The 23,026-nt window shown below is 39.9% G+C and overlaps 1 protein-coding gene across 9 annotated transcripts in view; it reads left to right on the top strand.

Moving 5' to 3' along the window:
• Positions 1–23,026, top strand: part of SGMS1 (sphingomyelin synthase 1) — a 204,058-nt gene that overhangs the window by 129,547 nt on the left and 51,485 nt on the right. For all 9 annotated transcript variants that reach the window (XM_084634359.1, XM_084634365.1, XM_084634356.1 and 6 more), the window contains one exon: positions 18,556–18,612. The gene's annotated coding sequence lies outside the window, so the exon portion shown is untranslated. The remainder of the gene's footprint in view (positions 1–18,555; positions 18,613–23,026) is intronic.

Raw genomic sequence — 23,026 nt, 5'->3', positions numbered from 1 at the left:
ATTAAGTTCAAAATCATCACTTGTTTGTTCATTCAGCTATAACTGGTGGTACTATTAGTGTATTTAATTAACACCAATATAAATCTTTATACCAATAAGGATCCAGTTTTCCTTTGTTTGACTGTAGTATTTTGAGACTCTGCACAATCCAAGATAGCTAAATTAAAGGCAGCTGAATGAGATTTGGGATGGGACAGGGAACGTACCACGAAAGCTTTAGCTACTGTCATGTTGTCAGCTACATAAATTAAAGCTATAGAACCCTATGTCATAGCTGCTAGACTCTGTGTTCCTAAACAAAGTAACTTACCATTCTGGGCTGCCTGGATAATTAATATAAAGATCTGGCTGTTCAGGAGTGCACATCTAGTGTAGCTAGGAGACCTCCTCTGACAGGCAAGAGAACAGGCTGCTAGCCAACTTTACAGGAAATGATGGCCACTGAGGAGCTGGGTCTTCTCCCTCCTCTCCCCCCCCCCTCTCCCCCCCCCGTCCCCGGGGGTTTAAAAGGCAAGATGAATAAAGGGTGGTGTTTTTTTCCCTACCAGGGTGATTGACAAGAATTACCTGGGAGGAAGGAAGAAGGATATGGAGCCTTTAAATACAGGTCATCCTCCTTGAGCAGAGAAGGAGGCCAGCTCTAAATGGACCCATTACCTCCCAACAGGCATATGGTAGCATTTAGTTTGCTTCAGATTAAGGAAATGCATTATTGTGGGAACATACTGAGTTTCTTCATTGTTAAACAGTAAGATGCTTATAAATCAGTCACTTTTGTGGGTTTTCCAGAATAGATTTTTTGTTAAATATTTTAGGTCTCCCTAGTATTGCAGTGCAAATATATTAGGAGGCTTATTTTAAACTCTGGTGTTCTGTTCTAAAAAAGTAATTTTTTAAACAGTCTTTTAATGTACATGTTTGCCTCAATAATTATACTACACGGCGAGTTAGGAAAGAAACAATCTTGTTGTTTGTAAACAGCCAGTCCTGCAAACTTAACCTGGAATCTGAAAGTCAAGATGAGTTTCCCTCTCACTCGCACTCCTGGTAATAAAAGCTACGTATGCCAAGCTCTTACACACATGCAATCCCATTGTCTTCACATACATGTCTTCAAATGAGAGCTGTGCAACTGCATTTCCTTTCAGCAGGTCTGCTCAGGTGTAAATGGTTAAAACTGAACAATTCTCTTGATGCCATGAGAAGGATCATAATCCAGCTCACTCCCTTATGTTAACAGGAGTAACGTTTAGGGCACGTCTACACTTCAAAAGTTACAGCGCTGATGGTTACTGTGCCATTCAGAGAGCGCCGAAGGAAAACCACTGTTGTGTGTTCACATTGACAGCTGCCTGCGCAATAGCGTGTTCACACTTGCGGCACTATTCAAAGCGGTGCACTCTGGGCAGCTATCCCACAGAGCACCTCTTTCTTTGTGTATGTCCAGGGATCATACCCAACCTTTTCCTTTGAAGTATGATGCAGGGTGCTGTACTTCAGCAGGGCCAAACTGCAGAGGGATGGGTGTTGAGTGCAGTGGATATTGGGAGTACTGGACTGTGAGGAGGGAGGAGTGGAATGCTGTGGGTAGAGAGTGGAGCCAGGAGGTGATAAGAGTATGTTGGCGGTGTATGTGGGGAGGGGCGCATGGGAAAGAGTTTTGCTGCAGGGGCTGCTTTCTTGTGTGCCGCGTTCTCCTTTCATTCTCTCTTCTCACTGTCCCGCCACTCCTTCAATTCCTGTTTCTCGGCCGCAGAGTGCATCATAACATCACGCAGAAAGTCCTCCTTAGTTCTTCTTGGCTGCTTTCTAATTCTGTGCAACCACTCAGCTGCCAGTAACAAAGAGGGAGGCTGGGCTCCCGAGGTCATCTCTGTGAAGTTTAAACACAACATTTTACAGAAGCACTATTGTTTGCAACACACAGAACACCAATTCAGTGATTTAAAACACAGCCAGTACTCACACATCTGTCACTAACTGGCTGACCCGAGGCAAGCACAAATGAGCCACAGGACCCCCCAAAACAGGGGCTGGGTAAATCACTCTTCCTGGACCTTGCTGGACCCTGGGGACGTGGCTCTTGGGGAGAGCCAGCAATGGGGGCGGGGTGGGGGGCTGATGATCATTCCTGTCCTCACACTTTCCACAGGATGTGATAATTATGGAAGATATCTCGCTGCTGAGGGTGAGCAGGGAATCAAGAGAGGGTCTTCTCCAAGACTGCAGCTTCCGCCCTGGCCCCTATGCGGCTCTCCTGTGTGCAGCAATGGTCCCCCCCTCCCCCCCCCCCGGCACAGTGGCGCGGCAAAGTTACCGTTAATGGGGCAAGAAACAAAGGGGGTGGAACAGAACAAAGGGGGTTCCAGTCAGGAAAAATCCCCTAGTTCCCACCTGAGCTGGAGCTAACAAGAACTGTACCGGGGAAAGGATTGGGCCCAGACTAGGAAGGGGTCCAGTCTGTGAAACAAGCTTATTGGAACATCTCTGAGGGTGAGATTTTATCTGTATTCAGTTTCCTACTATGTTAGGCTTAGACTTGTGTGTTTTTGTTTTGTTTTGCTTGGTAACTTACTTTGTTCTGTCTGTTATTACTTGGAACCACTTAAATCCTACTATAAATATAAAATGAAAATACTGTATATGAATGAAAGTGAAATACAGCCCTGAATATATTAAAATCTTCCAAATAGGGGCCCAGTTCTCAGGAAAGGTTAATTATAACAGAATTTCTGTAGAAAAACATCTATACAAGGGCTTTATCCCTATTTCTTTGCAAGTAATAGCACACTTCCCGTCCATTGCCCCCTCATAACTTAGCCACCTTCAACAAGGAGAGGAAAGCTTGATTTGGTAATTGGATAAAGTGATCTTATCAGGACTTCTGGGTCCATCAGGATGTCATTATGGAACTTCACCATGCTGTGATCTAGGTCAAAGCATTCTTCTGACCTCTCTATGCCTCAGCTAGCCTATTTTTATATGGTTAATTTACCTTATGGGAGATGTTATAAGGCTCAGTGTTCAAAGTGCATTGAGAACCTCAAATGATAGGCACGCTTAATTTTATCCTTTCCTTTCCTCTTTGTCACCCACTTCCTTATCTGAGCATTTAATTGACTCTTTTCTGGAAACCGTTCCACTTTCATTCTATATTTTGTAAGATTATTTATAAAGATGCTGTTTCTGAGATGAAGATGAACTTAAGAGTGAGTTGTGAAATTTTGGTCATCTGCCCCCAAAAATCATCTAGACCAAAGCAATGATAAAAGTTTAAATGCATAAAGTTACTGAACAAAAAGTAAACCCCACAAATATCACTATAACTGAATCATTATCTGTTTTGAAATACACTGTAAACCTTTTTTCAGCTCATGACCAGAACTAAGATTTCACTAAAGTGCTGCATGTGTGTAGGGGTCTATCCGCATGTAATAATTTGTGAGATTGGGGCATATAGTTGTAACAGCATCCCTGCTAGTGGTTTTAGGTCTTTCAGGCACCAAGCAATATTTGGATTTAGGCTTAGTGGCAAATAAATATGGCCATTACCAGAGCAATCTGTTCTCAGGGCTGAAGGGCATAATTTGATATTTTGTACCTTTTTTCCATGGCTTGAGAATGAATATGTTTCTCAGACTACTTCATGTTTTCAGGAAAAAAAAATGCGCTAGAGAAAATATCAAACCACATTTTAACTACACATGAAGTATCTCATTTAATAACAAACTAATAATTAAGAAAAATTTTGAATAGGGACTCAAGACTCGGAGGCTGAAAGGTTCCCCCAAAATATGCATTTTTTCTTCTTTACATTAATTTACAGAAATTCAGAGATCTCCCAAGACCAAATAATCCTCCTTCATTGTCTTTCTAAAGGCATGTCTACTTGGTGGGATAACGTGCCTTACGGCTAAAGCACTGTAATGTATTGTCCATGTACAAGTGAGTGGTATGCACTAAAAATTCCCTAGGGAAGAATCCTTCTGTTGATGTAGCTGTGCCTAATTTAGGAGTTAGGTAGACTTAACCATGGCATGCAGGGCATAACATTTTTCACAGCCCTGAGCAACGTGGCTAGGTCGATCTAATTTTTAAGTGAAGACCAGGCCTGAGATAAGGTTTCTGCAGTTTTAGATTTCCTTCACGAAACTCTTCTCTCATTGTTTGTGGGCTGTTTCATTAAAAATATCTACACTATATAGGTTCTAGTTAAATTTAGTTCTCCCTTTCTTTTAAATTTAAAAGATAACTTTTCTTCTTGATTGCAACCTTCTGTGCTACAACAAATTAATGTCCTATTTTTCCTTCAAAAAAGAAGAGGACATAATCTACCTTTCTAAATACTAGTAGTTAAGAGTTTGTTAGGTTAAAATCTTCTATTATGATCAAGCATCTAGATCAGCGCTGGGCAAACCTTTTGGCCTGAGGGCCACATCTGGGTATGGAAATTGTATGGCGGACCATGAATGCTCATGAAATTGGGGGTTGGGATGCGGCAGGGGGTGAGGGCTCCAGCTGGGGGTGTGGGTGCAGGAGGGTGCTCTGGGCTGGGACCGAGGGTATCGGAAGGCAGGAGGGGGATCAGGGCTGGTGCAGGGATGCAGGTTCCAGGCCGTGCTTACCTCAAGCAGCTCCCAGAAGCAGCTCATGTCCCCCCCACCCAGCTCCTACGTGGAGGCATGCCCAGGCAGCTCTGCACACTGCCCTGTCTGTAGGTGCTGCACCTGTAGCTCCCATTGGCTGTGGTTCCTGGCCAATGGGAGCTGTGGGGGTGGTGCTTGGCAGGGGTAGTGGCAGCTTGCAGAGCCCCCGGATGCTCCTATGAGTAGGAGCTGGAGGGGGGGACATGCTGCTGATTCCAGGAACCATGTGAAGCAGGACAGGCCCCTGACCCCGGTCCCCGTCTGGAGTGCCGGAGAGGGCCCAGAGCCCAGGAGGCAGCTGGGCTCTAGCTGGAGCCCCTCACCCATCCCAGGGTGACAGCCTGAGCTGTGAGCTAGGTGTGGGGTTCACAGCAGGGAACCTATCAGCCTTTCTTGTCATTTTCAGGGTTCCAGCTCTCCCTGAAATTGACAACAATTTTAGCCAACAGCCAGTTTAAGTAACTAAGGGCTTCCTTACACTTGCAAGTTAGAGTGCATTAAAGCAGCCCCACCCTAACTCACGACCCGTCCACGCTGGCAAGGCACTTAGAGCCCCTGGACGCTGCAGCTGGAGCGCTCCTGGTAATCCACCTCCACGAGAAGCATAACGCTTGCTGCGCCTTGGCTGAAATGCCCCAGCATCAGTGTGAACGAGGTGTTGCATTACTGTGCTCTGATCGGCCTCCAGAAACGTCCCATAATCCCCTTAAGTCAAGTGGCCACTCTTGTCATTGTTTTGGAATCGGCTGCAGGAATGCGGATAGGCCCTTTCAAAGCTCCGTTTCTGACAGCTGGCATGCTTATCTGCTCTGGGACAAAGCAACCATTAGTGTGGAATGTTGCTTGCTGTGAGTGTGAGAGAGAGAGAGAGGCGGGAGTGGGGGGGGTCTGCTGCTGTCTGAACTTACAAGACATCATGCTGACACAATCTCAGCCCCCCAAAAACCCACTCTCCCCCCCTGCATACACACAACATACTCCCTGTCACACTCCACCCCCCACCCCCCGATTTGAAAAGCACATTGCAACCACTTGCATGCTGGGATAGCTACCACAATGCACTGCTCTCTGTGGCGTTGCAAGAACTGCTAATGTGGCCACGCCAGTGTGCTTGAATCTGACAGTGTGGACACACTGCAGCACTTTCCCTACTGTACTCTCCAAGGGCTGATTTAACTCACAGCGCTCTACATCTGCAAGTGTAGCCATGCCCTCAGTGTCTGTTGCCTTACCTACGCCAACATAAGCTCTACACCTCTCATGGAGGTGGATTTATTTTGTCTGTGTAGTAGGGCACTTAAATTGGCGGGAGCAAGGCTGTAGTGTAGCCACTGACATAAGTTGACATAAGACAGCTAATATTGATCTAACTATCTTTGTAATGTAGACCAAGCTTCATTAAATTGAGGCTAATACCACTTTAATATTCCTTGCCTATGTGGTCGATAGTAGCTTTGTTGCATCTTTTAGCACCCTACACAGCTCTGTATACGCTTTCTAATATAAATAAACCAGAGTCAAACTTGAATGGAAGGAAATAGCAAAGTGACTCAGAGCGATTAGAGAAGTTGGGGCTGCTGCAGGCAATGAAGAGATTTTTGTCCTATTAAACCTTACATCCCGGAAGAGAATTGCAATAAAGTAAGTTTATTTTTATCTTCATATTATCCTAAGGGCTTCCAATAATTAAACAGTATAATAGCTGGAGAGGATGTGGATTCATGGTTAGGAGGGAGTCTGTTTCAGGTGGTCCACTGCAGGAGAATAGGAGCTAGTAGGATAAGCATTCTTCTGGCAGTTCTTAAACAATAAATCAGAATCCTGTAAAACACAAACTTCTTAGTAAACTCTCTGTGCTGCCAGTGTCCTGTATGGGATTTTAAAGTGATCACACATTATTTTCCTGAGAAGTGCACTACAGGTTTAACATTGTATCAAAGAAAATAGAATTTCAGCACATTTATTTTATTGAGTAAATTGTGTTTATTGAGTTAATAGTATATTGTGCCAAAATATGTCATAACTTAGCTCTATTTCAGTCATTAGAGAAGAAGGTAAGTGGAGGGGAAATGATCCAGTAATTCAAGATTATTTAAACTTCAACAGTGTTGAATTAGATTTATTTTGGAGAAAGGTAATGTAGGCTTAGACTGTTGTTAATGTTTAATGTTCTGTAGCATTCTTCACAGAAATAATTGAGCATCAGCACATTAGTGATCCAGTCAGTGTAGTTTGGTTTGAGTGATTATAAAGCTTACTGCAGCAGTCTATGAGATAATTGGTGAATGAGGCCATAATTTATTTATAATGATAAAACTTATTTCAGATGAACAATTCCAGTCATTTTTAAAACGTTCTTTGAAAAGAAGAAAAAGGGCTTGTATGGTTCACAGAGAATTTCAGTACTAGACTGTTGAGACTGTTGTTCTGTCAGAAAGCTGTCTAAATTATTCCGTTGCTTCTTTTGCACGATAATTTTGCACTGCTTTGATCCATCTTGGTTTTCGGAGCCTTTCAGCATAAGGTGTTTTTTAAATGTCAATCGACCTTTTAGCTTACAATGTTTCAGCTTGTGGGCCTGAGTCAAGGGAAAAAAGTCTGAGGTATAGGTTTTAAGCTAGAGCTGAAGTCAAAAACAAAAAATGACAAAGATAAGTTGGAAAAATAAGTTCTGAAATAGCTGGTTTCAGAGTAGCAGCCATGTTACTCTGTATCTGCAAAAAGAACAGGAGTACTTGTGGCACCTAATACATTTATTTTATTTTATTTTTTATTTATGCTCAAATAAATGTGTTCGTCTCTAAGGTGCCACAAGTAATCCTGTTCTTTTTTCTGAAATAGCTAACATTGTTTTGAATGCTAGCTAATTTTTACAGCACAGTTCCTTTTCTCCTTAGGTCTGTTAGGTAGCTTATGTAAGGCTCAATGAGAAATGAACCAAAGCATGAACAGTTTAATGATTCATTCCTCAGAGAATCTTAACTGTATACCAGTGAATCTGGCTTTTAATACCATGAGCAATACGTTCTGAAACAGGGAGGGACTGCTACCCAGAAGCCTTTTTTTAGAACAAATAGGTAGGTGGAACTGAAATTTTTTTCATTCCATTCAAGGTTTTTGCAGTAGAAAGTACCTGAGTCATTTCAGAGATGCAGATAACATCATTGTTGCTGAAATCCCACAGAGACCTTAAAACAATAATCAGAAAACTGAACACAGTGTTAGGAATGCAAGTTTTAAGGTTGTTTGCTGAAGATAAAGTTTCCTTAAACATTTAAGGAGGAGAAAAAAAATTAGAAGCTGCTCGACAATTTTTCTTCTCAATCCAAGTGAGGTAGACTGTTCCATCTGATAAGGGAAAGAGAAGAGTCAACACTGGAGTAGAGCCTTTGAAAGGCTAAGTTGTTACCATAAAAAGTAATCTCCCTTCTAGGTTGGTTGGTTTGTTTGTCTGTTTTGTTTTTAAGGACTTAACATAGCTTGTTCTACCAAGTATGGCATACAGACATCATCCTTAAAATAAAGCAGAGGGTGAAAGCCCAACAAGTGAAGTCAAAAACATTTTTTTGTTGTCACAAGTACAAGTGAAAACACCACACCTAGGTGAAGGATATTGTGTAGCCTGAAGCAGACAACATGGCAATGGGCTGCTCATGATGCAGCAACAGGAGATATTAGAAGGATTTAAAATAGCACCTAAACCATAGCATAATAGGAAAGCTGTGGAAGAAGCTAGTATCTTTTCTTTGGACCTACATAATCAGATTTAGCCCAGAATGCTTGGTAGCACCCTGATAAGACCTTTGTCTTCAGGAAATAGAAAACAAGTGTGATGCTTTTCTTATATATATATATATTTTATAACTTTTAGACCTATTGCATATGGGGTTGACAGTCATTTTATACACATTTTAAGCAGGTGTTCCAGTATTACAATGAGTTGAAATAGAAATGGAATATAATGGAAATTAACTACACAGAATTCTTATAGTAAATTTGATGATGCTGTAAACTTTAAACTTCAGTTTGTGTTCAGAATATATAAGACTTTTAGAGAAGACTTGCTAAATCGATAAGAGGCAAAGATGATTTTTCATTGCTAAATAAATGTGTTGGTTAATACTTCTGGCTTCTAGGAATATAAAATTTTGTGTGACACTATGGAGTGTTTCATTGGCCAATATAAAATTATTACCTTTGCAATAGTTTCAAATATAGGAAGCTCACATACATTCTGAACGAAAAAGTCTGTAGGAAATTAAAAACTTTGTAGCTCTTCCTTTTTATTTCTCCATTTGCTAAGCTTTCTCACGAGCTCTGATCCCTCCCTCTTTGGTAATTTCTTACTGCCCTGCAAGAGTATAGTAATTTTAATCAATGATCTATTCCGTGTTCTGGGTAGATTGCAGGCTAAGGCATAAAGCCACATAGATAAAGAGGGGTATGTGTTTGTGAAAGGGTTTCATCCCGGCAGTAGAGACTCTTGGAGGCATTTTCCCTCAGTCCCTCTAAGCAGTCAGTGGTGGCATCTGTTGTACCTCTACATAAAGTACTGTGCACTCCTTCATCACTCCTCCTCTGAACCATCTACGTTGTGTTCCTGTTCCACAAACCTCCAGGATTGCTATTACCCCTGTTTGTCGAGCTGCTTGGAAATGTTTTTACAAAGGCCTTTTTCATTCTAAACACTTTAAAAAAAAAAAAAATCAGTTTTGGCAACAGTGCCTGTGGACAGGGAAAATACTTTGAAACCAATTTTTATTTTCATTTTGGAAAATTTTCATTTCAGAATTTCTACTGACATGTCATGAAATAATGTAAAAAATAATTAAAAATGAAGAAAAAACATAAAATTCCAAAACAAAAATTGAAACAGCAGAAAGTGAATTTTTTTTTTGGATTTTCCATTAGGCCGAAAATTTCAAAAATATTTGGGTTTGTCTCAAATCAGAATGAAAACAAATTTCAAAACATAGAAATTCCCTGCAAAATGGCAATTCCAAGATTTTACCAGCTCTGTCAGTGCTAGAATTCCCTGGTCCTTGCTTATTGTCTTGTTCCCTTTCCAGGAGTATGAAGAGGGAGGATTCTTGTGTCCTCCACCCTCTCTTGGTCACCCATTCATGCAATTAGGCACAGTCTAACTTAAACTCATTTTGGTGTTGTTTATTGGAAGTAGAGTGAACATCACAAGTACAATTAAAAGTCAGCTTGCCAACTCAGGTGAGAGAATGTTTTAGAACATGCACTAATTGTGAAGACCAGTTGGAATATTATTCTTACAGTATATTTATTCAAGTGGGTTTGCAGCGAATATTCAGAATTCACTTCCCAGTTAAGTGGTTGAATTAGAATTTTGTGGAACCACTGCTATTTTTTGAAGCTGCTGTCTTGTGTCCCAGAACCTAGGGTTCTCTACACAAGGATGCTTTGGAAAATTAATCCAAATTAACTAAAGGTGTGAATTAAAAGTGAATTAGTTAAACTGCACTAAATCCCAGTGTGGGTGTTCTCCTTCAGAATTAAAATGACGTAAATTAAATTTAGCTTACTTCACTTTGAAAGAGAATTAAGCTAAACCAAATCAAGACCATATCAGTTCTGAATGAGGCCTTGTCTGCATTAGATACTTACATCAGCATTTCTGTTTGTCTCAGGAGAGTGAAAAATCCACACCCCCTGGGAGACATAGCTATACCAACCTAAACTCCGGTGTAGACAGTTCTAGATTGCTGGAAAAATTCTGTTGACCTAGCTACCACCTCTCGGGGAGGTGGATTATCTGTGCCGACAGCTGAATTCTTCCCATCATCATAGGTAGTGTCTACACTGAAGCGCTACAGCAGTGCGGCTGTAGCATTTTAAGTGTAGACATACCTTGAGTGTCCACACAGGGATTTAATGCAGTTTAACTAATCCACTTTTAATTCATATCTTTAGGGCTTGTCTACACTTACTGGAGGATCAGTGCTGTGGTGATAGATGCTGCGGCGGTCGATTTAGAAGGTCTAGTGAAGACCCGCTAAATCGACCACTGATTTCTTTCCCGTCTACTCCTGTACTCCATCTGATCGAGAAGAGTACGGGGAGTCGATTGGAGAGTGTCTCCCATCGACGTCGCATAGTGCGGACCCCGTGGTAAGTAGATCTTAGCTACATCGATTTGAGTTACGCTAGTCACGTGACTCAAATTGCGTAGCTTAGATCGACTTTTCCCTTTAGTATAGACAATGCCTTAGTTAATTGGGATTAATTTTCTTGTAAATCCCCATGTAGGGAAGCCCTGAGTTTTCTTTGGGAAAAAAAAAATTCAGTCTGTTGTCCTCAGAGCTGTGAAAATAACCTTTAAAAATGTGAAGAGTGTAAAATTGATTCAGTATGGTATGCCTGAATCTGTGCAGCCTGGAATAATAGCTCTGAGAGAGGCCCCTGATTTGCGGGACATATATTATCACTATTTTCATGTGAAACTTTGTGAAGGAGTTTAGCAGTGGTCGCAGAGCTGCTACATTCATGTTGTCAATAGAAACCACTGACTCAAGAGATTGCAAATCTCTGTTCCATTTTGTGCACATGCCTAAGTATTTCACTCATTTTCAAACAATCGGTTTCAAAAAGGCAGCTGAAAATTCTTTTGTCTTTCCACGTTGCTATTGGGAGATTTCTAAAGAAACTTTTCTCTCAGCCACTCTGATTTAATTATTAAACTAATGTGTGTTCTTCTTTGTAAGAGGTTTAATAATTAATTGGTAAGGAGACCTGGAGAATCGTCTGAGAAGTGACTTAATGTTCAACAGAGAGAGAGGATGTGTGAGGTAGTATCTTTCATTGGACCAACTTCTGTTGGTGAAAGAGAGAGCTTTTGAGCAGCACAGAGTTTGTCTTGTACACTGCAAACAATTAATGTTCAACAGTCTTTTACCACCTTGGCTTTCTTGAATAATTCATAGGAGGGAGAAATTTTTGCTGTATCGGATTACATGAAACAAGTATACTTTTTAAAATCTCCATTATTTAAGAACAAATATTGCATTTATAACAGTTGCTTTTAGATAAGCCTCAAGGTCAATTAACTGGCAGGAGAGTTTATGAGCCCTCACCTTGGGACTCACTTCTCCAATTAAAGTAAATTATTTAGTTGTGAGCCCACAGTACCAGTCTGTTGGTTACATGTGTGTCCATATTTAATATTTTGTACTTTTATCTGGAATGCATATTTTAATAAGGCAAGTAACCAAGATGATGATCTTCTTAAAATTTGGCGTTTAGTAGGCTGGAAAAGATAGAAGCTGCTGGTTTGTAACAGCAGTTGGTTTTCATAGGATGAAACAAGCAGAAAACTACAATAAAAAACTGAACAATATTCCTGTGTACTGGCAGAAATAACATTTTTTTTATGGATGTTATTGTGTTACAGAATAAGGGCGGAATGGGAGAGGATATAAAAAGGAAAGAAAAATAGTGAGATTTATCAAGACTGGTAAACCTAAAGTTAGGCTTAAAAGAGTTGATCTGGTCTGAGTGTTTGCCTATTGCGCCATGATCCCTCTACTTTGTCTGCTTTGTTTTTGATGCCAAATGTAGGGTATTCTAATTTACAAGTTTCTTATACATTATTTTAAAAGAGAGTCATTTACTTGATTTTCCCAAACTACAAGCTCTGTCATCTCACTAGGACATCAAGATTTTAATCACACAGCAATTGTCATTTTGGACCAGTAAGGCCACAGATTTAATCACCCAATAGGCTGTTCTCTAAAATGAAACCTGAAACATTGTTAAATTCCTAGCAAGCTGACCCATTAAGAATCACGGCCTTGTGGTGATCAGAAAAAATTGCCATCTGAATCATGAATGGTATGAAATCAAGCATTCTTATTTACCCTCTCATAATATGTGAACAAGAGGGCATTCAGAGACTGAAAATTCAACAAATTTAAATATGAGGAAAGGAAATACTAGTGTACTATAAACTTTGTCCGAGAGGTTATGTAGACTAAATGTTGGGTGGAATCCAAAAAAGACTTGGCAGTTTGGTGGATAATGAGAATTTCAACAACTTTGATCACAGTTCCCTAATTTTAAAATGTTTCTCTTTCTTCTTGCTGGGTGCAAATCTTATGCAAACAGGAAACTGAATCCACAAAGTGCTAAGTAATGAAAGAAATGCTTTCTCTGTTCAGTTTTCTCTACCAGCTATAGTAATTTTAGGTGTTACTTGTAACCACAGCACTTCAAAAATATCAGTAATTTTTTTTGTTTTAAGATGAAGATACTTAGCCTGTGCAGCACTCCCTGGTCTTAATGGAGTAGGCAAGAAGAGACTGCTATTGGTAATCAAACTTGAGTCTCTCAAATAGAACCGCCATTAGGCAAACAGTGTGGTTTTTATGAGTGCTGATACAGTCCTTCAGCCACGGTCTCAAACCCATCTCAGATTAGAGTGTTTCATGGAATCTCATTGGACTTGGGCTGATATTGTACATGCCTTCTCTCTCCCTACATCTGTCATCCTCTGGTGGCAAGAGAAGGGTGGATTGGTCTGACAGTGGTCCCCTTTCCCAGAATCTTGTAATGGTTCCAAACTGTTACACTCCCCCATTTTACTAATTTGAATGGAAGAGGAAGGTGGGTATCATTACAGCTCACATTGCATCTCTTAAAAATTCCATCATGACTGTTAGAAGGTAAGAAGGCCGCCTGATCCTACTCATCATAGGCAGAGGTCAGTGAGATGTGCTATCTGTTCTGTTGCAGCCACTGATACAGTGTGCTGCTGGGTTGGTAGTGTCTATCAAGGCTTACCTCGTGCATTGTCACTTTTAGCAATCTTGTATGTAAGCTTGACAGCATAAATTGCATTAGATCTATAAATGCAGTGACTGGTCTAGTATAGTTCACACACTGTAATCATCACTTTTTATTCATTTACACTTGACTCATCCTGAACCAAAAAAAGAAACTGAAGGTGTGGTGGTTTTTTTGTTTTGTTTTTTTTAGCTTGGAACAGTAAAAGTGCAAATTCTTAATGCATGTGATCATTTTTAAATTTAATAGTTGTGTCTCAGAAATGCTTTTCTCTTGCAACTGAAGTATAATAGAACCTCTGAGTTACCAACTGACCTGTCAACCAGAAGCATAGGCACCGATTTCCATGGGGAAAAATTGGTGGATGCTCTGCGCCCACCGGCAGCTCCCCGTCCTGCCCCCTCACCCCAGCTCACCTCTACCTCCGCTCCGCCTTCTCCCCTGAGCACACCGCCGGCCTGCTTCTCCTCCCCCTCCCCCGCCCAGCACTTGCACCTCAAAACAGGGCGGGAGGGGGGAAGGGGAGGACCGCGGCACTCTCGGGGAAGAGGCGAGGCTGGGGTGGGGATTTGTGGAGGGGTCCAATAGGGCCAGGGATGGGGTGAAGTCAGGGTGGGGACAGGGAGGGGGCCCGAGCACCCACCGGCGCCAAGGAAAGATGGCGCCTGTGACCAGAAGTATGCGATCAGGCAGCAGCAGGGAAAAAAGAAAAAGCGTATACAGTACAGAATTTTGTTAAGCATAAACTACTAAAGAAAATAAAAGGAAAGTTTTAAAAAAAAAAGATTTGACAAGGTAAGGAAACTGTTTTTGTGCTTGTTTCATTTAAATTAAGATGGTTAAAAGCAGCATTTTTCTTCACAGTAAAGCTTCAAAGCTATATTAAGCTAATGTTAATTTGTAAACTTTTGAAAGAACAACCATAACATTTTGTTGAGAATTACCAACATTTTAAAGTTAAAACCTCCATTCCCAAGGTGTTCATATCTGAGGTTCTACGGAGTATTATCTATTGTTCTGTATATATTAGTCAGTCAGCATATCTGTCTTAGACCCCATATGGGTTTATAACTTGGTTTTTGAAGAATAATTCAGCCTGGAGCACTTAAAAAAAAAAAAAAACATGTTTGAAGTTGCTTTATTTTTGCCCTTGATGCTATAAAATATATCCACATCTCAAAGCAAATTTTTTTGCTCTTATTGTACCACCTAAAATAACATCCATGTTTAATCAGGATTTCTGATGGGCTTTTGAGTATTCCCATAGTAAGAACTTGTGAATGTAGGTATTTGTAAAACTAAATTGAAGATTGAACTGACATGTCATTTTAGGTCAGCTAATACTGCACTTGCTTTAAAAAAAATCATTTAAGTATTTGTGCTGTACAGAATGGACAGAACGCAACGAATATAACACTTTTAAACTATGTTGTATAAGTTCCAAAAAAGGCCAGAGCATTTTTTCTCTTAGTATTTCAAAATGTCAGTATTATTTACATGGCAGGTTTTAATAGTTACAAGGGTCTTTCTGACAATTTGTATAACCTTCCATGTGGATTTTTATCTTTCTAACAGATTCTTTAAGCTTAGAGTTTTTAAAAATATTTTTCTCACCCTTTCGTTTCTGGAATTATAAATCATGCATGGCTTCAGTCAGTGTTTGCCGCCTTTTGAAAATTGAGGCCTCCTTCAGGAAAATGAAACCAGACACATCTCCCTTCATCCCTACCATGTGGTATTGAAGGCCAAGGCAAAATTAACAGTCACTCAGAGTAGATTGTGTAGATACTCGTATTGTGATGCTGCTTCTTGTTTTTACAGGTTTCAGTGAACAAAATTGTTCACAAAGTTGACATTTTGAAGTATCATCATTGGCATCTGAATTAGCATCCACTGAAATGACTGGGGCTGTTCACTAAGAGCTGTTGTTTCAGGCAGACATCACCGCATCGGTTACCTGCGGGTTGGGTGGCAAGGTTTTCTTTGCTACCATAACAAGTGAAGACGAATGTTAAAAAAGACAGCTGAGACTGGAGCACAGTGGAGTCCCAGCAACACCCCTTTTGATAGTCCTTTGTACTCCCCATACTTTGGAACACACTGTTTTAAATGAACCTCAATTTGTCTAATTTTTTTCCATGCTTTAACTGTACTAGGATGAATTATATAAAAATGCTTCCATTCTGGGTTCTGTACACTAAGGTGTACAGTACTGATGTCAATCATCTGAAAAAACAAACCCCAAAACAGGTTCCTGCACTGTATTGATGAATCTGAGGAGGCTCTGCTTCTATATACGTGAAGAAAATAGGTTATTTGGCATGTCTCAACTTCTCTTTTCAACATTTTTACCAGTCTTTATTGCTGACAGTTGGTTTAGGAATATCCCTGTATCTCAGGCCTGGTCTGCAGTAGAAACTTCAATTGGTTTAACTACATTGGTCAGGGGTGTGAAAAATCCACACTCTGAGCAGCATAGTTAAGATGACCTCAGTCCCCATGTAGGCAGGGAGGTGGATTACCTATACCGATGGGAAAATCCCTCTCATTGGCATAGGTAGTATCTATACTGCAACATTTTAAGTGTAGACAGTCCCTCAGTTATACCCTATTACCACTGCTGCTTCATTAATCAAAAATCAAAACTACAAGTGCATGGTATATAAATTGCTGTGCTCTACATTGTTGTCTGTCATCGTACTATATTTCTGTGTCATCTTTTTAACATGCTTCTTTCTCCCTGCCTTCCCCAAATGTGATGGAGCTGTGGCTTCAGAAACTTTCAGGACTTCTTTCAGCAGAAGCAAATGCCAGCAAGCTTGTATAGGCATCTTCACCAGGCCAGAGTGCAGCCAAAACTCTCAGACTTTATCACCTTACTTTCATTAACAATCACACTAATTTGGATTTTATTCCAGCTAATATTCATGAAGCTGCAGCATCCACCAACCACAGATTTTTAGTTCCCTGTTCAGTGTTAGAATTTATTTGGGGCTACATATGTGTTCAACAGATAAGAGGGGGATAATATAGCTTGGCATCTTCCTCTCTTCCAATTCCCTCAGGATTTACAGAGTTTTTAACTACTTTGATGTGTAAACCTTGTCCACTTACCAATATACTCTTTCGAATATCGTACCTCCATTAGTTGATTAAATCGTTATTCAAATGTCTGTGCATGTGTATCCAGTAAGTAAAGGATTTAAGCAGCTTTTTAGTTTCTAATCCAGCTCAGATCATCTCTTTCAGTAAGTTTTTTTAAATGTTGAGAGCAACATGGAGATGTATAATGTTACACAATTCAGAAAGGGCTTTATGGTCACAGGCTTTGGAGCAATTAGTAATTTGCAGAGGCAGAGTAAAATAAATTGGAGCTGTGTGGCACTGTACATAGCCAGTTGTGTTTTGATAGATTGTGAAATATTACCTGGACCAAAGGTCACATCTTTAATTTATAGGTAAGACCCTTGAATTTCAGTTTAAACCGATTTTTACCAAAAAATTCCCAGGTTTTACAAAAGGTATTTTTCATTTTTTTCTGATTTTCACCCTACTTTTTAATCATTCAAATATATAAAAAAAAACTTGTTTTATTAAGAAACCAGAATACATTGCATGAGATATATGTATTACAATCATACATTAGTCTGTGTGTTTATGCAAAGCTGCCTGTTGAAGGAAGGCTATGTATTAGTCTAGAAGATGTACACAATAAACAGGCACGCATGTGAGCTCTGTAGCGCGTGCGCATCTGAATGTACTGGTGAATCTCATACCCACCACATACACATTTCAAGCTGTTTGCAGATAACGGTTTAAAGATCTGACCCACTAAAATGGGAAGAGAATGAAAATCTGTATCAGAATATGTTTCAGAACACAAAGTCGTACAGTATTTGAAAGTTTGAAAAAACAAAAACAGGAGAAAAGGATGAAGTTGAGTGCATGTGCTGCAAATGGTGCGGCTTAATTATTAAACGTAAACATTTAAAGGCAATTAGTTCTAAGTCTACAACAGTAAACTGGTTTCAGAGTAACAGCCGTGTTAGTCTGTATTCGCAAAAAGAAAAGGAGTACTTGTGGCACCTTAGAGACTAACCAATTTATTTGAGCATGAGCTTTCGTGAGCTACAGCTCACTTCATCGGATGCAGTAAACTGTTTATTCAGATGAAAAGTTTTATTTGGGGATTAGAGAGATATTGTTTTCTTAAACTTAGAGGTGGAATTGTGTTTTGAGTTCTGTTCTAGTTCTGCGGCAAACCACATTGATGTTCGGAGTTCAAAGCATTAATCTACTGAATACTTTTCCCCCTGTCTTTCGGTTCACCAAAATAAACCCTGATGTTTACCTAGAAAAATTAACAGTAGTTTTTTGCACTGATTTTCACCTGTTTTTGTTCTTGTGGTAATAAACACTAATAAATTCCTGGGAAAAATAAAATAAAATAAAAATGAAGGGCCCTCCATAAGGGCCCTATTTATAGGATAGTCTTACTTGAACTAAGACTATTTTGGTGCAAGGGACAGGGCAGCTGTGGGGGGGCTTGGCACTCCGGGGCCCCCACCACCCGTGGGGACTCAGAGCTCCAGGATTCCCTGCCCCTAGTGGCAGAGGGAAGCTGCAAAGTCCCCCTACCCCCTCCCCAGTGGTGGGGAGCTGTGGGAATCCCCCTGCTGCCACTGCAGTGGGGAGCTGCCAGGGTATCCCTCACCCCATGGCGGCGGCCAGGGAGCTGCTGGGGTACCCCCGCTGTCCAGGTGCCTGGGAGCTTGGGGGCCCACTTCCTCCCAGTCGGGAGTACCTTACAGCTCTCTGCTACTGCAGGAGGTGGCGGGACCCTGCAGCTCCCAGTCACCAAGGCTGAAGTCACGGATTCCGTGACCTCCGTGACAAAATCATAGCCCTAGTCATGGAAAATCATAATGTGGAAGACAGATGAAATATTGCAAAAAAATATTGGGATATTGCTTTCTATAATGGTAATATTATTTAGAGTACTAAAAACTTCATATTTTAGACAGTCTATTTTAGAATAATTTAGAGGAAATATTACCATTGAACTGTTCAAATAAAACCTTGTGTTAATTTTCTTTTACAGATGGTGTAAACTTCCAATTTTTAAAATATAGGAAAGGAAAAAGCAAGCCCAGTTACTGTAAGTATGCAGATTTCATGAACAATTTCTGAATTTTGTACTATCTCTGACTTAGCTTCAGTAGGGTTGCCAGTTTTGGTTGGATATATTCCTGGAGATTTCTTCACATGACATTTTAAATTAAAGATTAATCTTTAATTCTTGGAGACTCCAGGCCAATCCTGGAGGGTGGGAACCCTAAGCTTCAGTGAAGTTACTGCTGCCTCATCAGTGAAGAGAAAATCAGACCTATTATGTTCCAAAGATCCCTAATTATACATTGTGTTTTTAAACAGGCCGGGAGTCAGGTATAGGGTAACTAGAGTCTATCAGGTTTAAATATTAAATCAGTAAAGGTTATGGACAGAGCAGTTGCTTCTGTGTCAGTTTATAGGGTACAGCATTTATAAATCTTCAGAAGCATTGTATTTAAATTTACAAATGCACATAAGGGAAAATAGCTATTTTTCATTACTGAGAGTTGTAGAATATTTGAGCCACCTGCTGATTGACATTTAATGAAATGCTCTGTGTTTTGAGTATGTTTATAACAATTTTATGGAAATAGGATAAGTATCATTCTTTTTTTATGTCCCAAGAGTATTTTTCATTTTTTAAGTCTGGAATTATTTGAATGTAACCTACTTTCTAGGCCAGTAGGGAGACAAGTGAGTGAGATCTAGTAGTATTTTATACTGTACTTTAAACTGTAGTCTGCAACTGTACATTGCAAATCTCTGGTTTAGCTGTCACTAGAGCTTTTGGGTGACTTTAATGTGAAGTATTCAAAATACACCAGTTACACCATCACTAACTAAAAACTACTGCTGCAGAAAAAAAGAAAGTCTTTAGTTCTTCGTATGGCAGATAATGAAGTAATTATTTGAAAGAGGGATGATGGTTGAGAAGAACCCTACACAACATATGCCATGGAATCAGTAACTGGAGTTGACAGGTTGCTAATGTATACTTCTATAAATATTGTAGGAAGAAATGTAATATTTCTTTCACAGTCCTGGGTGACAACTCCAATACCTTTATGTAAAACAGAAGATAAAAGAAAAAGTAGGCAACCAGATGTTAGAAAATAAACATGTGTGAGGGATAGAAGAACTTCATTTTGAAATGCTAATCTCTATATGGTTTCATTAAAATATCAGAATTTCTAGAACAGTGCTATAGTTGATATGAGTAACATGTCTGAAATCCTGTTTTCTGTATCTTTTTTTTATTTGTGTAAATCTCATACATATATACTGTCTCAGTAACCTTTACAATATGTTGCTACTAATACTTAAAACAAGAAATGCTTCCCAGATTTTGTGACTGCTCAGTGAACAAGCTCTATTTCCTTCAGGCAATTTAGATTATGGCCTTGAAAATCATTTAACTGCTCTCATGGGGCAGACATAATGGCCATTTATTTCCTTCATGGAAGTGCAATTGTCTAAAATTTTCTTCCAAATTTAAAAAAAACTTGTTTAACACATGACATGTAGAAATATTAAGCACATTGAAAACACTAATTTCTTCTGTGAATATTACACACTTTTGAGGCAAAGTGTTGTGTGTGCATATGGTTAAATGCTGAGCTGGAATAGAAAGTAAGACTGCAGTGATTTTGCATAATCAAAGGTGGATTGGGATCTACAAAACTTCACAGAAATGTTACTCAGCCTTCGGCCAGAAGACACTTAAGTGAATTTGGATAGAAAATGTGAAATTAAAATCTAGACTACCTTTCTCTGTATTGGACTTTACATGGAGAAACAAAATAAATTATGAATCTCTGTAGGTCTTCAAATTGTCATGAGTATTGTACTCAGCAGTAGAAAATTTTGGGTCTGAACCTGCTTCCGTTGAAGTTAGTAGGAGTTTTATCGTTGTCAGGACTGGCAGTGCGTGTGTTTAATTTTATTGCATTTTAAATATCAAGATGTAAATATTGACATAAGAAGACTAAATATGTTAAGGAACATATAACTAAGATATATCATTAGTGGTCTAATTTTCATCCACCCGAAGAAAGAAAACAGGGTTTCTAGGTTTTTAAGTACTTTTGCATAAGCAATTGCATGAATCACACATTCAAAATTAAATACCAGTAGCAGTTTCCTTGCTCTATCAAGAGACATGAAAATAGAGACATAGAAGTAGAAGTAATTTAATACTTGAAATGAAATGTTTTGTTCCTATATGTATGTGCTTAAGCTAAATTTAAATTATAAACACATGGTTAAGATCCATCTACATTGTATCACTGAATTATGTTTTTAAACCATAACAGGGGACAACAGTGTTGTAATAGGTACACCCTTGGGTACCCCTCAGCTCTGGTGCCATGGGGGACCCCTGGAGTTCGCTGGCCTCCACTGGTAGCCGGGGAGACCCCCGCAGCTCCCCGGCCCCCAACAGCAGCAGTGGGGAACCCCGCAGTTCCCTGCCTCAGGTGGGGGAGCTGGAACTCCCTGCTACTTGGCATCTGCCTAGTACCTTTCCATTTTATCATGGATATTTTTAGTAAAAGTCAGGGACAGGCTTCCGTGAATTTTTCTTTATTGCCTGGTTTCAAAGTAGCAGCCGTGTTAGTCTGTATTATTGCCTATGACTTATCCTTGACTTTTAGTAAACCTATCTGTGACAAAATCTTAACCTTGACCATAATTTGCCATTTTGCCATGGTGGCCAGACAGTGAGTTTTTATGGATAGCCATTGAATTACATGTTTTTGGTTTTATCTAAGATAGTTTAAGATTTACATACTGTACATAATTTGTAGCTAAGTAACAAGAAATGCTGCATCTTAAATATGGTCTTGGTTTATTTTTAAATCACCATAGTCCTAGTCTGAGTGATTTCTCTACATAGGTTGTTAGTTAAAATTGAGTTCTATATTTGTTGTCTCTCTCTCTTTTAAGGGCAAACTGCTGATCTGATCTGACCTACAATTAAAAACCCTGGTTGCACTGACTGACTAACATGACTAACACCTGAGACTGAAAATGAAAACTGGCCTTAATTTTGCCATAGTTTCATGTAATCTCTACGAAAGAACTGCTGTACAGGATCCTGTGCTTTGAGAAGGCATATACATAATAATTAATGTGAACTCTTCCCAAAGTCCATATGGAATTCAGCTATAGTATTGCCAAGCCCAATAGTTCAAAAATCGAGTCAGATTCTCTTCCCCCCCCCCCCAATCATATATTTTTAAAAAAAGATTATCATTGTGTGTTTTGGTCTGTCTCTTGATTTTTTTTTTTTTTGGAATCCCCTCTGCCCACCTCCAATGTGTGTGACAGTAAGTGTTGCCAACTCTTGTAAATGTATTGAATAAAGTAACTTTGGCCCCTGGGTTGGAGCTCTCACTGACTGCCTAATGGTGCAGAGCTTCCAGCTTCTCCCCAAAATTCTAATTAATTGTGTCCCCTACCCCCCAACCCTCCAGGCCAGCAATTAATTCAGCTTCCACATCCCACTCCCAGCTTCCACATCCCACTCCCAGTCCCCACATCAGTTCTGCTCCTCCTGCAGTTCGAGGGTGGGGGTGGGGTCGGGGTCATCTCTCCTTTGGGGGGCAGCTCTGGCAGGCTTCTCTTCTGCCCTTTCCCAGGCCTGTGGTTGCAGGGAGGTTGGGAGCAGAAACGAGCTATCCCATTGTTCCCAAGACGGGAGGGGGCAACACCATAAGTAGCTGAAAAAACTGTATAATAGCAAACCCAGCAAGCGCCTATTTGTTTTGCAGGTTGGTCATGTTCACTAGGAAGTGGAGGCAAGAGGCCAGCAGATCAGACTCTAGTCTTTTCATCCAGGATGAAAATGAAGGATTAACAGTTGTCTATCAGAAATTAATTTTTTGTCTCTTAACTGGAGTTTTGGTTGTCTGAGACTACTCATGCAATAGGATTCTTCCTACCCTGCCCACAACTTTACAGTTGCCAATTGTTGAAGCAGAAGATAGTTGAAATACAGACCAAAACACCCAATTTTCAGTGTGACTCAATACATGATAGAGAAGATCTGTGTTCAAGTATTGTTTCTAATTTGTGCTGGAAATTAGGAATGAGTATTGTTTCCTGGCCTCTTTCTAGCTGTAGCATGGATCGGTGGATGTTTACAAACTTCCACACCAGAAACTACTTTTTAAAGTAATATGTTACTGGTAATACAATATTTGTTACATAAAATATTAAACCGTATCCTTTGAACATCTGCTTTCATATGAAGCTTTATTAAGCACAATACAGTCCAAAAAACACTGCAGAAGATTTTCATTTGGAAGAACGGGTGTCACCTATTCTTCTAGTTGAATTTAAAAGAGAAAATAAATGTTAGCATTGTGAGGGTGGGGCTGTGAGTTGTACAAGTTCAATTCTGTGAGGAAATTGTTTGCTTTTGCCTTAGTTATAAGGAAAGAGTGGTTTGAATGAGGATA

This window comes from Lepidochelys olivacea (assembly GCF_965140295.1).
Source record: "Lepidochelys olivacea isolate rLepOli2 genome assembly, chromosome: 7".
Taxonomy (NCBI): Eukaryota; Metazoa; Chordata; order Testudines; family Cheloniidae; genus Lepidochelys; species Lepidochelys olivacea.
Note: the sequence above shows the minus strand (reverse complement) of the source record. Positions and strands in the feature narration are given on the sequence as shown.